This window comes from Dasypus novemcinctus, chromosome 5, assembly GCF_030445035.2.
Source record: "Dasypus novemcinctus isolate mDasNov1 chromosome 5, mDasNov1.1.hap2, whole genome shotgun sequence".
Taxonomy (NCBI): Eukaryota; Metazoa; Chordata; class Mammalia; order Cingulata; family Dasypodidae; genus Dasypus; species Dasypus novemcinctus.
Window position 1 is genome coordinate 93767367 of NC_080677.1, and position 11846 is coordinate 93779212.

At 43.4% G+C, this 11846-nt stretch overlaps 1 pseudogene; it reads right to left on the bottom strand.

Annotated features, from left to right (window-relative positions):
- Window positions 1-5768: 5768 nt before the first annotated feature.
- Window positions 5769-11169, bottom strand: LOC101435129 (WW domain binding protein VOPP1 pseudogene; annotated as a pseudogene).
- Between the last annotated feature and the right edge of the window lie 677 nt (window positions 11170-11846).

Sequence of the window (11846 nt, forward strand, 5' to 3'; positions counted from 1 at the left end):
TGTCAGGGCTGGGAGTTTAGCACAAGAAACAATTGGCTCTACAGTCCCTGGTTTTAGTCATTACTATCTAGAACTCATATAGCACATCCTATGTGCCCTTGCACTACTCTCAGCACTCCACATCCATTAATGTATGTAATCCTCACTAAAGCTTTTTAAGGTTAAGTGCTGCTATCCCCATTTTACAGATAAAAAAACTGAAGTACTGAAAGGGTCATATAAACTGTCCAAGATCATGTTAAGTAGGATGGTCAGAATTCACACTAGCTTTCTGGCTCCAGAGTCATGTTAAGCTTTAACTTGGAAAGTGTAATGCCCAGTTACCTAGAAGGTAACTTGTTTCTCTTAGATGTTTCATGCCACGGTATAAGGTTCATCACTCCTTTCTGAGATGGACTTCATCTTCCCGTTAGTAAGTTAATCAACTTAGAGTAAATCATGATTCATTTATATGTAAATCACAAACTTTATTCCTGGCCAGATAAGAAATTGGTAACTTAGTTTTGCCCAAAGAGATTTGGGAATTTCCCCAGGGTGACTTCCTGGAGTACATTAGAAAGCCACCAGCCCACTGTGTTAATGACCACATTGTTCTGCTTGGTTCACTGATGACAGGAGACGGTAAAACAAAGAGGGCAAGAGATTAGCTAGATCCAAGAAATATTGCTCAAATTGAGGCCTTCCTTGTTTCCTGGGTGTTTTATTTTTTAACTTTCAAACTTCGACCCAGACATTAGTTATGCTTAGCTGATAACTGTTCATTTCACCTTTACAGAATTATGTTGTTGCACTTTGTAGGGAACTTGTTTTAAATTTAATATTACATTTTTACAATTCTTACTTATTCTCCAAATAGTACAGTGGATAGTGCTTTCAATAAAATGAAAGAATATTGTTGGGATCCAATTCTTTATAATTATTATTACTATTTTCTTGTCATAGTTAATCATCTTTTAGAGATAATTTTGGTAGAAAAATAGTAAAAAGTTTTTTTTTTCAGTTACTAGAATTCATGTTTGCAGAAAATTGAAGGGAAGAGAGAAGTATTTTTAAAAAATTTTGTAGCGTTTGTTGATTCCACAAATACTTAACTGTTTCTACTATGTTTTCAGGCATTGAGATGAAGTTGTAAGCAAAATAGACAAAAAGATCCTTGACCACAGAAGATCTATAGTCTAGCAAGAAAAAATATGTATATATTTAAATATCAGGTAACAATAAGTGCCCAGAATGAAAACTAACCAGGCGAATGGAATAGAAAGTTAGGGAGGCAAGTGGAAATTCAAAATAGGGACCTCATAGAAAGCATCTCTGAGAAGGTACTATTCTTCATGGGATGGGAGGTTATAAGGGCCTGATTTACAGTTTTAAAATGTCACTCTGGGTACAATGAGAAAAGATGTATATAGGAGTAGACTCAGGGAAACCAAATGAGAGTCTACTACAATCTTGTAGGTTCTCAAATCTGACTGCATATTAGAAGCTACTGGAGATAATTCTAGCCAGCCACAACCTAAACCAATTATACCAGAATCTCTGGAAATAGGGTCCAGGCATTTATATTTTTCAAGGCTCTTTTGATGATTTTAATATGTAACCAACGTAGAAAAGAGTTGTGGAAGAAAGATATAGGGGTCTGGATCTAGGGCAGTTATCTATATCTAGCTGGCAATGTAAAGAGCTAGAAGATTGAAGATAGGCCATTAAAAGAGGAATGGATTCTCATCTGGATTAATTTTCTTATTTCCTTATCGATTAAAGAATATGGTTACATCAGAGAACAAACCAAATCCTTAAACAAAGAGGGAAAAATTTCATCAGGAAATTGTGAAATGGGTATGGCTTAAAAAGTGTTAACCAAAGTGACACATCACCAATACAAGGAAGTAATAGTTAAGGAAAACATTTGTTAGTATCGTGTTTATTTTTTCAGACATTTCAGAGTTGAAAATGGTTTTGGAAGAAGGATATGGGAGGCTGGGTCTAGGGCAGTTATTCATAGAGGTGGCTAACTGTGGTCAGATTCATGTTAGACACATTATGTAGAAAGAGCAAATAAGACTTGCCTATAGATGAGGGAAATGAGATGATAGGGAGTGAGTCAAAGATGGCATTCCAATTTTAGGCCTGAACGGCTGTCTTTTTGAGTCCCTGCTTTCAATTTTTTTGAGTATATACCTAGTATCAGGATCACTGGATCATATGGCAGGTCTATATTTAGTTTCCTAAGGAACCGCCAAACTATCTTCCACAATGACTGCACCAGTCTAAATTCCCATCAATAGTGAATAAGTATTCCTATTTCTCCACGTCCTCTCCAACACTTGTAGTTTCCTGATTTTTTAAATAGTAGCCCTACTCATAGATGTCCTTGCTACATTTTTAATGTATACTTCCCAAGCATTTCAGGCAGGTAAAGTGGAGGCAAATGCTTTAGTGTTCCCTCCCCCTACCCCCCCAGTTGTCTGCTCTCTGTGTCCATTTGCTGTGTGTTCTGTGACCACTTCTATCCTTATCAGCAGCACCGGGAATCTGTGTTTCTTTTTGTTGCATCATCTTGTTGTGTCAGCTCTCCGTGTGTGCGGCACCATTTTTGGGCAGGCTGCACTTTCTCTCACACTGGGCGACTCTCCTTACGGGGCGCACTCTTTGCACGTGGGACTCCCCTACACGGGGGACACCCTTGCATGGCACAGCACTCCTTGCACGTATCAGCACTGTGCATGGGCCAGCTCCACATGGGTCAAGAAGGCCCAGGATTTGAACCGCGGACCTCCCATATGGTAGGCGGATGCCCTATTCATTGGGCCAAGTCCACTTCCCTGCTTTAGTTTTATGATGACCCTTATTTCCAACAGAATATTATAGTTGTAGGTTGCTGGGAAATAGTAGAAGCTCATAAATGCTTAGACATTTTTGTGTTAGAAACATTGCCAAAAATACAAATTTAAGATTGGATTAAGGGAGTGGAGGTGGCTCAAGAGATTAGGTGCCTTCCTCCCACATTGGAGGCCCCAGTTCGGTTCCTGGTGCCTCCTAGAAAGAAGACAAGCAGACAGCGAGTACAAACAATGGGAGGGAAGGTGGGAGAAATAAATAAATAAATCTTTTAAAAATAGATTGGATTAATCTGAGTGGATGTAGCTCAGTGGTTGAGTGTCTGCTTTGCACGTACAAGGTCCTGGGTTCAATCCCAGGTACCTCCAAAAAAAAAATTAAAAGGTAGCTAATGATGAATTCCAGCACATCACTGACTTCATCCCTATCTCCCAGCCTCTACCCCAAACACATACCCTGGGCAGAGCATGGATTCCAAGCTCCTTGGTGTAGGGAAAGAATCACTCACAATCTATTCCCATGAGAGGTCACCACACTCACGATCCATAAGTGATCATTTCTTATTTTAAAAATAATTATCTCCCATTGAGAGTGACTGCTAAGGGGTATGGGATTTTTCTTTCTGGAACACTGAGAATGTTCCAAAATTGTGGTGATGAATGTACAACTCCGTGAGTACACCAAAAGCCACCAATTCTACACCTTGATGGACTACATGGCATATGCTTCTATCTCAATAAAACTGCTTTTAAAAGCATTCCCTTTGGGAAGTAGATGTGACTCAGGTGACTGGGCTCCCACCTATCACATGGGAGGTCACTGGTTTGGATCCTGTGCCTCCTAAAGAAAACAGCAAGCTGGACCTAAGGGCAGTCACAGCAAGGTGACACAACAAAAGACACAAGGGGAAAAAAAACATAATGACAGACTCAACAAAGCAAGGAGCAGAGCTTCCTGGTGCCTCATAAAGAAACAAGGAAGACAGACACAGCAAGTGAAAAACAAGGGGGTGAGGAGAAATAAATAAATAAAATAAATCTTAAAAAAAAAAGTCCCCTTTCTCCCCAAATACTAACATACTGGGACTTAGGTGCCCTGGCTACACTTTGCCCTTAGTCTACACAACACGTCAGGTGTAAATCTGGGTTTGAATGCGTTACCAGTGCTACCAGCTACATAAAGGAAAAAAGCATCCCTGTGGACTGATAACTCTAGGTGACTGCCCAGAGGTCTGTATTTCCAAGGGGAGCAAGTGTAGCTAATTTTTTTTTTTTAAGATTTACTTTTTAAAATTTATTTCTCTCCTCTTCCCTGCCCCCCACTGTTGTCTGCTTTCTGTGTCCATTCACTGTGTGTTCTTCTGTGTCCACTTGCATTCTTGTCAACAGCACTGGGAATCTGTCTCCCTTTTTGTTGTGTCATCTTGCTGCATCAGTTCTCCTTGTGTGGCACCACTCCTGAGTAGGCTGTGCTTTTTTTTGCGCAGGCAGCTCTCCTTGCAGGGGCACACTCCTTGCATGTGGGGCTCCCCTACATGGAGAACACCCCTGCATGGCACACAGCACTCCTTGTGTGCATCAGCGCTGCATGTAGGCCAGCTCACCACATGGGTTATGAGGTTCTGGGTTTGAACCCTGGGCTTCCCATATGGTAGGCAGATGCTCTATCAGTTGAGCCAAATCCACTTCCCAAATAATTTTGATTAAACTGTCAGTGAGAGTCAATTCCATCTTCTTTGAAGGGCTCTGCCCGCCATCCAGGCATTTTTGCTTTCCTGCGTTTTTCTCAGTAGGCTCCACTATCTGGCTATCCTTGCCTACTGAGATCAAATGCAGCGGCCCGGCTTGCCCCAGGTCCCAGCTGGCTATCCTTGTTCCTGCTGGGATGCCTCTCCATTATTTCTCCTAATAGCCCCGATGTGATATTCCTCTTAAATGCGCTCCTGAACAGAAGAGTGCAGCTGTGGAAGTGTCCATCCAAGCCGACCACCGCAGAGCTGCATTTGGGAAGGAGGCAGAAACTCCTGGGCCTGAGAAAAGCCCAGAGAGACCCAGAGCATCCAGGAAAGAAACTGGAGTCTGTTCTCAAAGCACAGGACACTGTACAAATGGCTTCCATACCCTCAAGAATAAAAAGGGAAAACATTTTTTTTGTCCAAGTCTGACCAAGAACCCCTAAGACACAATGTTCCAGTAGATAGGACAGGATGGGATTTCCTATCAATTTAAATGCATTTTCCTTGGGGATTTTCAGACATCCAGCATAGGCTTGGCTCTGGAGCTCATCTCCCTGCAGTGGGAGCTGCACAGCTCTGCTTTCCCAGCCCTGTATGTGCAGACACGCCATTAGGCATGAGCTATTGCCAGGTGAGTGGAGACAGGAGAGATGGAAGAGGTTTCTTGGCATAGTGGCTCCCTCACCACGCCTTGAAGAGGAGGGTTGGAGAAGAGGCTCAAACAAGGGATTTTGACAGGTCCCATTTCAGCCAACCTGCTGATATTTCCTCCCCTGTCCGGGGGCTTCCTACTTTTTTTTGGTGGAGTGAAGAGTGCTTTTATGCGCCGTGGCTCTGCCGGCCCTCCTCTCCTGAGCATCTGAGCACACCACCCTGGGGACGTGCACCCCTGAGGACTGTCACCACCCTCTGTCAGAGAGCACAGATTACTTTATAAATAGAAGCGATAGAGAGAGACGGTGTGAATTCAAATATTGGTCCTCCATGAAACACTTGAAAGGGAGCTATGCTGGCTTTGATGTCATCAAAAGAGAAATTTGCCCTCAGTGGCTCATAAGACCGTTCCTTGAAACGAACATTGAAGGGGACAGACAAGGCTGTTGAAGGAGTCTCAGCAACCAGGGGGCCCTCCCTGCCTCTCGGCGACGGTCCAGCAACGCCCCCTGCGCTTGACAGGCGTCTGACAGCGCCCTGCTTACTTGGCCTTCACTACCTGTTCTTACCAGGGCGAAGGTGTGTTCCAGTCGGAAAGGGGTGGCGGGTAGGTCGTGCTTCCCTGAGGTGAATTGGGCTGAACCTGGAAGGCCACGGCCATTGGGTTCCCAGAAGGATTCATTCCTGGCCCTCCCGGCTCCGTGTAATACGGTGGCCCTAGATATATTTCCGGGGCGAGGTTTGGGGGCTTCCTGGTGTAGGACACGGTGAACACCGACTCCTCGACCAGCAGTGGTACATGCGCCTCGGGATGAGGAAGCCAGCCCTGCAACAGACGAGCACACCCATCATCAGCAGAAATCCGACGTACCAGAGCATCTGTAGCGAGAGGGCCCGCCCACGGCATCTCGAGCCGCAGCGGTCCTCTAAGAGGGGCAAATTTAATATGTTGGGCAGAGGCCTTCAAAATAGCAGTGCTCATTGGCCTCTATGCACTCCACCAGCAGCCCGAGTAGCATTGCCGCCATCCTCTCCGGGCGCGCTGGGTCCCGGGCGCAGGTCAGCCGCTCGTCCCCCAGGGCCAGCAGGCCAGGTGGGCAGGTGCGGCGAGCACCTTCCCCGGCTAGCGCAGGGGGTCTTAATGGGCTCTCGAATTAAAGAACGTAATAAAACAATTGGGTTTTCAGCAGATTAATTGCTACAAGAAATGATCAAATCTGTCTTGCATTTTAAAGTATAATAAATTTTAAAAATATATCACAATGCTATGTTGAAATTACAAGACAAGATACATGACTTAGAACGGACAAATACATATCACAGATCAATGGATATCAAATTAATGACATGCAACACACAATTAAATGGAAAATAACAGCTGAAATTTATGTGTGCAAGCACACGCACACACACATACAGATATATACATATATATATAAGCACAGAGTCATACTTTGGTACTCTACTCTTTGCAACTCACTGAATTCAGTACCCCATGCATTTTGACCTAAAAATTTTGTCCCAGTACTCATTGTTTCAGCACAAGCTAGAACTTTTGGGTGTTGGTTTCCTTGAGACTCCTTAAGCTTTCCAGCTGAAACAAAGGGTCACTTGTTAGTCACCAGTAGCTCTTGCTCTGTGCACATCCCATTGTGATCTTATCTTAGGTTCTTTGGTCATTTTGTGTATTTTTGAGTTTTTCTAAGTAAATGAGCAGGGATAGTACTAAGCAGAAAACTACTTCACACCCCACTGAGAAAAAAAAAAAGGTAAACATGAGAGCGGTATTCACATTACTCATCTTCCCAGGGAATACGGTATGCCTAGAACATCTCCACCATCATTAAAAATAAAGAAGCAATAAAAAAGACTGATATTGTGAAAGGAGTTAAAGTGGTAACAAAGCAGTGTTCCCAAACAGTTGAGGAAGTTGAAAATCTATTATTAATTTGAGTAAACAAGAAGCAGTTAGCAGGTGACAGTGTATGTGAAGCCATGATATGTGAGAAAGTGACTGTGTTGCATGCTGATCTTTTGAAAAACAAACTGAAACCAAGTGATGAGAGTGTTGAAGTTTTTAAGGCCAGACACAACTGGTTTGATAATTTTAAGAAGAGGACCGGCATCCACAGTGTGGTGAGGCATGGGGAGGCAGTGAGTGCTAATAAAAACATTGCTGATAAATTTGTCAGTGAATTTTCCTTTTCTTTTTCTAAAAAATTTTTTAAATTTTTTTATTATCTTTTTTTAAAAGATACATAAATCACACAAAATGTTACATTAAAAAATATAAGAGATTCCCATATACCCCAGTCCCCACACCCTCCACACCTCCCACATCAACAACTTCTTTCATTAGTGTAGTGTATTCATTGCATTTGATGAGTACATTTTGGAGCATTGCTACACAGCATGGATTATAGTTTAAGTTGTAGTATACACTCTCTCCCAGCCCATTCAGTGAGTTATGGCAGGATGTATAATGTCCTTCCTCTGTCCCTGCAATATTATTCAGGACAATGCTGAGTCCCGACAATGCCCCAATATCACACCTCTTTTCCCCTCTCCCTGCTTTCAGCAATTCTCCCTGTCTCCACATCAATGATATAATTACTTCCATTGCTAGAGTCACAATTATTATATAGTAGAATATCAGTAAGTTCACTCTAATCCATATTTTATTCCTTCATCCTGAAGACCCAGGGATGGTGATTCCACTCCACCTGTAAATCAAGAGGGGGCTTAGATCCCACATGGTTGATGGATGGAATTCTCCTGCTTGTAGCTGTAGACTCTCTCGTTTCCCTGGTGTGGTGGCTGGTCATCTTCACCTCCCTGTTAGCTGACCTGAGTAAATCCAATGAACCAGAGAGTAGGTGTTCCAACTCTACCGAGGCTCAGAGCCCAGCTGGCACATGAAGAGTCCAGAGATTCAAGTCTCCTGAGCATACACCAACCCCAGTGCCAACCACAGGATCATTAAAAGTGGCACAAGAGGCATGCATAGGGAGGTCACATCTAAGTCACACTCCATCACACTCAGGAGCACACATTCCAAAGTGGGCTCACTGGCAAGGCACTGAACTCCAGAGCCATCTGCCATGACTATAGGGCCTGGGTGTCTCTGTAGCTCTCAGAAGCATCACCACCTGGGGTTGTATCTACTTTGGATGTCTCTGAGATCCTGCTGAGATTTGCATAAGTGCAACCCCACTGATGACCTCCCAACTCATTTTGAAGTCTCTTAGCCATATATACTCTTTTGTCTTTCCATTTCCCCCTTTTATTCAAGGTCTTTTTCTAGTTGCATCACTAGCTGGTGTTCTGCATTAATCCCTAGGGAGGCTTATCCCTAGGAGTCATATCCCATGCTGGGGGGAAAGTAATGCATTTAAATGCTGAGTTTGGTGGAACATGACTCCCGGGGATGAGCCTCCCTGGCACCGAGGGATTACTACCAAGCGCCAGCTGATGATGTGGCTGGAGAATGACCTTGAATAAAAGGGTCAACTCAGCCCAGCAGAATATCTGAGCCTACATGTAATATTGGGTGTTAAAAACTGCTTTTTGACCTTGAATAAAAGGGGGAAATGGAAAGGACAAATGAGTTTATATGGTTATGAGTCTCCAAAATAGAGGCGGGAAGTCATCAGAGGGGTCACCCTTATGCACACCTCAGCAAGAGACAGCTAAAGTAGATACAACCCCAGGTACTGGTTCTTCTGAGGGCTACAGAGACCCACAGGTTCTATGGTCATGGCAGATGGACTTCAGTGCCATGTCAGTTGGCCCTACTTTGGAGTTTGTGTTCCTGAGTGTGATGGAGTTGGATTCAGATGTGATCTTTGTTCACAAGCCTCTCCTGTCACTTTTACTGGACCTGTGCTTGGTGCTGGGGTTTAGTGTATACTCAGGGGACCTGAATCTCTGGACTGTCCATGTGATAGCTAGGCCCTGAGCCTCAACAGACTTGCCTCTGTTGGACTTACCCCAGCCAGTTATTTATTGGACTTACCCCAGCCAGTTAACAGGGAGGTGAAGAAGGTCAACCACCACATCAGGGAGACAAGAGTGCCTACAACTGCAAACAGGAGAATTGCATCCACCATCCATGCGGAATCTAAGCACCCTCTCAATACAGAGGTGGAGCGGACATAACCATCCCAGGGTCCACAGAATGGAGAAATAGAGTATGGATGAGAGTGGACTTACTGATATTCTATTCTGGAACTATCGTGAATAGTAATGGAAGTAAACGTAGCATTGAGATGGAGAAAGTGGCCATGGTAGCTGCTGAGGGTGGGGAGTGGGAAGAAGAGATATGATGTGGGGGCATTTTCAGGACATTTTCAGGAGTTTTCCTGAGTGGTACTGCAGGGACAGTTGCTGGACATTTTCTGTCCTGCCATGGCCCACTGGGTGGACTCGGGGAGAGTGTAAACTATAATGTGGACCATTGACCACATGGTGCAGCAGTGCTCAGAGATGTATTCACCAAGTGTAATGAATGTCCAATGATGATGGAGGAGGTTGTTGTTATGGGAGGAGTGGGGTGAGGGGGGTGGGAGAGTTTATGGGGACCTCATATTTTTCGAATGTAACATTAAAAAAAAATTAAGACAAAGAAATTTTTAAAAAAAGCAATTGTGAATGCAAACAATCACAAATAAATGTTTTCCCTACTCAGACAAACAAAATAAAATAAATGCTGAGTTTGGCTTAGAGAGTGGCCACATTTGAGCAACATGGAGGTTCTCAGGAGGTAACTCTTAGGCACCCTGCTGCTCTGGGCCTAGTTGAAATTTTAAGCACACAGGCTCACAAACATAGTCATCAGCTTCAAAGGCCCATCATTGGGCCATCCTTCTTCTCTGGTCCTTCATCTTGTACTTGGGGGATTGTTGCTGCTCCACTGGGGAGTGCAACAGAGTTTCCCAGAATGTAATCTCAGCACTCCCTCAGTTGTCATGTGATACTCTACCCTCTATGTCAATACCCAACAAACATCCGAAGATATCTATATATCCAATATGTGTGCCCTGGAGAACTCCCTCCCACCCATGCATCCCCCATCAACGACACCCCACATCAGTGCTCCTCCCCTGTCATAGCTGAACCCCTCTGTGATCCAAAACTTCTTAAAAAATGAAGCCTAATATATTGTCAAATTCAATTAATAGGAAAATGAAAAAGTATTGATAGGTTAAAAGATTAGAAATAGAATACATAATAATTTAGAAAAATTAAAGTAAAGTAAAAAAATAACTTGGGGCATTGAAAAAATGAAAAATATAATAAAATTTTTTTTGATGTTTTGCCTTTCATCACTGTAACGTGTTGCCCTATATGTATAGTGGGAAGGCAATCTTTGCTGATGAATTCATCAGTGAATTTCAAGACTATGTAGAGGTTAAGGGTTTTATTCCCTACCAACTCTTTAACTGTGGTGAGACTGGAGGGGTTTTTTTTGTTTTTTGTTTTTTTTTTGTTTTTTAAATGCCCTGTAGCACTCACATGACAAAAGAGGAGAAGGCATTACCAGGTCACAAACCAATGAAGGACAGGCTCGCTCTGTTGTTGTGTGGGAATGTTAGTGGGGACTTAAAACTCAAGCCTTACAAGTCTATTATAGGGAAACCCCACAGTTTTCAAGAAGCATAATGTCATAAAAAGCAAACTCCCCGTGATGTGGAGGGCAAACAGCAAAGTTTGGATCAAGAGGCAATTTTTTACTGAGTGAATAATGGAGTGTTTGGTCCCTTAGTGAAACAATATTTGCTGGAGAAAGATTTGCCTCTGAAAGCTCTCCTACTTTTGGACGACGCACCTGCCCAACCCCCAGGCTTGGAGGATGACTTGCTGGAGGAGTTCAGCTCCTTTACTATAAGTTTCCTGTCCCCCAATACTATTCCTCTCATCCAGTCCATAGAGCAGCAGGTCATTTCAAAGTTCAAAAAGTTGTTCACCAAGGTGCTTTTCCAGAGGTGCTTTGAGATCACCTCTGATGACCAGTCGACCCTCTCAGAATTCTGGAAGGAGCATTTCAATATCCTGTATTGCCTTAACCTTATTGATAAAGCCTGTAACGAAGTCTCTTACAGAACTATGAATTCAGCATGGAAGAATTTGTGCCAGAAGCTGTGACTCAGAGAGACTTTGAAGGGTTTGAGGCTGACCCCAAGCCTCCAGGTTCACAAGGTACAGTTGTCCAGGATTTTGAATCTTTGGGCCAATCCATGAGTCTGGAGGTCGATGCTGCTGATGTTGAGGAGTTAGTGGAGGAATACTGTGACGTGCTCAGCACTGGGAGCTGCAGGAACAACAGAAGAGCAGCAACATGAGGTAGCTGAAGACATTTCTTCAACTGAAGAGAAGATAAAGGAGGATATTCCCAGTTTCTTGATAAAAGAAATGTGTACAAAATGGGCAGAAGTTCAAAACTTTGTGGAGAAGTGCCATCCAGACAAAACTCTGACGAGTAGAAAAATGAATTTATTGAATGACCAAGTTCACACTTTTGAGGAATTCTGAAAAGAAGACAGAAGCCATCTTCATTGGGAAAGTTTTTAGTGAAGGTGACAAAGAGTGTGAAAGAGCCTGTGGTGCGAGTTGAAAAAAG